Raw genomic sequence first — 5,000 nt, 5'->3', positions numbered from 1 at the left:
GTAATACAATGAGATTTCATTGTAAAAAAAAAATCCTATTTTTCAACCTATAAAAAGAGTGATAGAGTACACAGCCATTTGCTTATCATATTCCCATGGTATTGGAGAGAAAACGTGAGAAGAGGTGAGGTAGCCTCTTCTCAGCAGCTTTGCTGTTCTCTCTCTCTCTCTCTCTCTCTCTCTCTCTCTCTCTCTCTCTCTCTCTCTCTCTCTCTCTCTCTCTCTCTCTCTCTCTCTTTTACACGCCCATTCTATTTATCGAAAGGGAAAGTGCGTAAATATTAGGCTGAACTGTAAGAGTGGAATGCCATGTTTGTCTATTTAGAAAAGAATGGCAGAACAAGCATTTAGAAACAAAGCTTTGTGACAAAGCAAGTCCTGGACACTTACTAAAAACGGTACATAAATAAACTTCCAGACAGGTAAATAAAACAACACATGTTAGGACTTAAAAAAAAAAAAGAATGCACAAAATGAGCATTTATTACTCAAACACGAATTTCTCCACAAAAGGACGAATCGAACCAAACCACGAACACCAACTCAGTACTCAAATAAATAAACTAAACAAGGTCACAGAATCATACCAGAAAAGACAGACAGGGACACAGCAAGCACCAGACTGACTTTCTATCCCCCTCAGTACAATAAACTATTTCCTTATTGCTCTGAAAGTTTGACTCGTGATGTGTGTGACACAAAACTCTTCAGAGCATTCCAACCTCGGCGGATATTGGAGCTGGCTTGCCAATGTAGCCTCTGAGTAAATTGAAAATACCAGTTCTTGTTCTTGATGGTAGAATCTCCGTTGTTTCAAATATTATAATTATTATTATTACTACCACAGCTGCTAATTTTTCTAGTTGAGAAGTTGACTTACAACATATCGAAGCCACAGTCATGGAAAGCACAGCTAAAAGTTAATGTAATTAAGAAATAGTCAGAAATGTAGAGCACAGTTCTGTCTTTTCTTAGATGTGCAACAGAGTGGCACTGTCTGAACATTAACTAGAGTTCCCTGATGGCTCTCTAAGTCAATAAATCATCTTCATTAGCATCGGGTTCAAAGCCATCATCATCATTACTAATACTAATGTGCTTGATTTTCTTCCGGCTTTCTATAGAAAGTAGGAGGGTAATTTATTGCTTGGTTAGAAAGGCGATCCTAAAGTGGCCTTTTCAGAAAGCTGACAGTATTATGGGTATGCCTTAATGCAAACACATTCGTAGGGACGAATAACCGTTAACTTGGAAAGCTTTGAGAACGTTTGGCACATAATGCATGTAAAAAAGTGTAAAAACACTAATGAACATTAATTGAACTAAAAAGGATTGGAAATTATACAATAGACACTTGGTTATTTTTATGATAATTACAGCGCAGTGAAAGATATTACTTTCTATTTTAATTCTGAAGTGGAATTTCTCGATATGGCCTCCTAACTCGTTTAATTAAAATCTCTTTTTTTTATTGAAGAGAAATATTTTCTGTCTTAATGAAATACTTTCTCTCTCTCTCTCTCTCTCTCTCTCTCTCTCTCTCTCTCTCTCTCTCTCTCTCTCTCTCTCTCTCTGAAAATATATTTTCTATTTTCGCTGATAGTCTATGTAAATTTTTTTACGACGAAACACGAATTTTTCATCTTAATGAAATAATGTTATTTACTCTCTCTCTCTCTCTCTCTCTCTCTCTCTCTCTCTCTCTCTCTCTCTCTCTCTCTCTCTCTCTGTGAAAAATATATTTTCTATTTTCGGTGAGAGTCTATGTAAATTTTTTTTACGACGAAACACGGATTTTTTTATCTTAATGAAATAATGTTATTTCTCTCTCTCTCTCTCTCTCTCTCTCTCTCTCTCTCTCTCTCTCTCTCTCTCTCTCTCTCTCTCTCCGAAAATAAGTTCTCATTTCGTCAATAGTGTATGTAAAATATTTTTCGTTTATCCTAACTAGGTAATCCCTCTTATGGGGCAATAAGGACTCCCCTCCTGCAGGAAGGATTTGACCCATAAATGAAAAAACAAAATATTTCACATTCATGAAGTGGGGAGAGGGTGGGGGCCACGAATGCCCAGATTTTGGCCCCTCTCCAGAATACTTCCGGCCGTATCTCATTCATAGTTGCTGTATTTAATTCGTCATTAGTTTGTGACCCGAATTCTGTGTTCACGATCCCCCAGAATTTGAGGGCGGCGCCCGGGCCATAAATTCGTCCCCATGCTGTCATTACTGTTAATAAAAAAAAAAAAAAAGCGTTGGGGATCGTTCCCAGTTAGGAAATGCTTTCTCCAAAAGTAAATTTTTAATATTTTTGCTCTACTTTGAGTTTATCTTGGGCGCCTGACGAAGAAAATAATGAAGCATTGGTTTTTTTTTTAATCTTATCAAGGCTGCTGAAGAGATTAGTGTAACTAGAGTTTTCCTTAGAATAAAAGTGTAAAAATAGCGCATTGAAGGTTACATAGTCTCTCTCTCTCTCTCTCTCTCTCTCTCTCTCTCTCTCTCTCTCTCTCTCTCTCTCTCTCTCTCTCTCTCTCTCACCTTTGTCCCAATACTTTTGAATTATTTTTTTTAATCAACCAACCACCTATTTTCTCCACATGATCGAACCATTTCAAAGCGTTTTTATTTATCTTTTCACTTTTTACTCTTTATGGTGTTTATACTCCTGAATTCCAATGCAGACAGTTACAGCAGCAACTAAAATAATAGTAATAACAATTATTAAAATGATGAATAATATTACAAATGATGATGACATTATCTGTACTAATATAATGACAGTGTGATACTGTTGAGTTTCCTGTGCAAACAGTAATAAAAGCAACGACAGTAATGATGAAAATTATATAATGACAATGATATAATGTTACGAATGATGATGAAATCGTATGTGCGTCCACCACTATAATGCCAAAGGCACCTACATTAACAACAATTATGGTTATAACAATGACTTTATAACGCCACGAATGATCATGAAATAACGTGTACCAGTATAATGACAGCAGTCATAATAGCAGTATGATGCTTCCGAGTTTCCTAAGCAAACAGTTACTAAAGCACCTAGAATAATGATAATAGTAATTATGACAATGATGATATAATGTTACGAATGATGATTAAATAACAACAGCGGTCCAATTCACTCCCCGTGGCCTTTTTAGTCCCAGTCTCCTCTTCAAACATTGACAAAAGCACCTGCAATAATAATGATGATTATAACAATGTATAACGTCACGAATGATGATGAAATAATGTGTACCAGTACAATGACAGTGTCTTTTGTCTACTAGTATAATGGAAGCGGTCAAATTCACTCCCTATGCCTTCTTATTCCCACTTTCCTGTTCAAACATTTACAGAAGCACCTGCAATAATAATGATAATTACAACAATGACAATACAACGTCACGAGTGATGATGAAATGATATGTACCAGTGTAATGACAGTGTCTTATATGTACAAGTATAATGAAAGCGGTCAAATTCACTCCGTATGACCTGCTCACTCCTACTTTCCTATTCAAACATTGACAAAAGCACCTGCAATAACAATAATAATGATAATTATAACAATGACGATATAACGTCACGGATGATGATGAAATAATGTGTGCCAGTATAATGACAGCACGTGATGCTGTCGAGTTAGCGAAAGAGGTTCCTCCCTCCCGCTTCACTGAACCGTTATATTGTCCCTGTGATTAAGATTCATGGGTCGTTTGCCGCCCAGGTTTCTCATTAAAGGTTTCTTTTTTTTCTTCTTTTTTTTTTTCAAGGTTTTCTCTCGCTCGGAGTTTTCGTTCGTTCTTCGTTTTCTCCGATAGCCGTTTCTATTGTCCTTAGGATTTCCTCGTTGTCATCTTTTTTTTTTTTTCGGGGTGAGGCTGATTCTTTGGTGATTTTTTTGTGCTGATCCTCTCATTAGCATCTTTGCTTTGCTTTAGTGTAATTTTTTTTATTCTTAGTTTTTTATAAATATAATTCCTCGTTTATCAAAAGGTTTTTGATATGAATAATTATTTATCGATAAATTTGTTTTTCCTAATCAATAATTTCTCATTTGTCATTTATGTCTATTCAAAGTATTCATTTACCGATAAATTTTCCTTCATCCGAGTTTTTACTTTCTGTGATGGTTTTATTAGTTAACAATGTCGTTTATCTCTTATATTTTATTTTTCAACGTATTTATATATATAAAAATATTTGACCTTAATGTTATCGTTTACATTTCTAGTCTCTGAATATGTCAACAAGGCAATTACTTTTGCAGAATTTTTATACGTTCCTATCAATATATTATTATATACATTCATTAGCAAATAAACTATATCAGAATTCAACTCAGTCGAAAACGTTAGATTTCAAAAGGCATTTCACTGTAATGCTAAGGGATCGTTACATTACAGTAAAATGTCATAAACACATGTCGACAACTTGTCGCATAGATACGTATATCACAAACTGGCTGAAAACAACCACGATCTGTCCAAGAGAATGAATCTGGTGATAAATGGGATGGGGAGGTTCTTATGATAAGTGGTTGAGATTATCAATAAGTATATATATATGTGTGTGTGTGCGTGTGTGCGTGTGTGTTTATTTTATATATATTTAAGTCCTATATGTTCTTTATATATATTTTTTTTTCTGTTGATATTTTATTATACAGGATGTATTTTGGGAATATATATAGTATTGTGTGTGTGTATGTATGTATGTATATATATATATATATATATATATATATATATATATATATATATATATATATATTTATATATATAAATATAAATCACATAATTATATAATATATATAACGAGATTTCTTATCAGTATATCATTATTAAGCCAACTATAAAATATCTTCATTGCAACAAATCTCCTGCAGTGGAACGTAACCTTTCCTATCAATATAGTATTAAGGAAATTAGCAAACAAATCTCTGTTATAAAAATTCTCCCGTAATGGCATCTAACCACCCAATTCCTTTTCC

The 5,000-nt window shown here is 34.2% G+C and overlaps 1 protein-coding gene across 1 annotated transcript in view; it reads left to right on the top strand.

Annotated features, from left to right (window-relative positions):
- The window catches only part of LOC136853645 (glycine receptor subunit alpha-2-like), a 293,524-nt gene that overhangs the window by 254,154 nt on the left and 34,370 nt on the right, over positions 1–5,000 (top strand). The window lies entirely within an intron of this gene.

Source organism: Macrobrachium rosenbergii, chromosome 27, assembly GCF_040412425.1.
Source record: "Macrobrachium rosenbergii isolate ZJJX-2024 chromosome 27, ASM4041242v1, whole genome shotgun sequence".
NCBI lineage: Eukaryota > Metazoa > Arthropoda > Malacostraca > Decapoda > Palaemonidae > Macrobrachium > Macrobrachium rosenbergii.
This window is presented reverse-complemented; position numbering and strand designations above follow the sequence as displayed.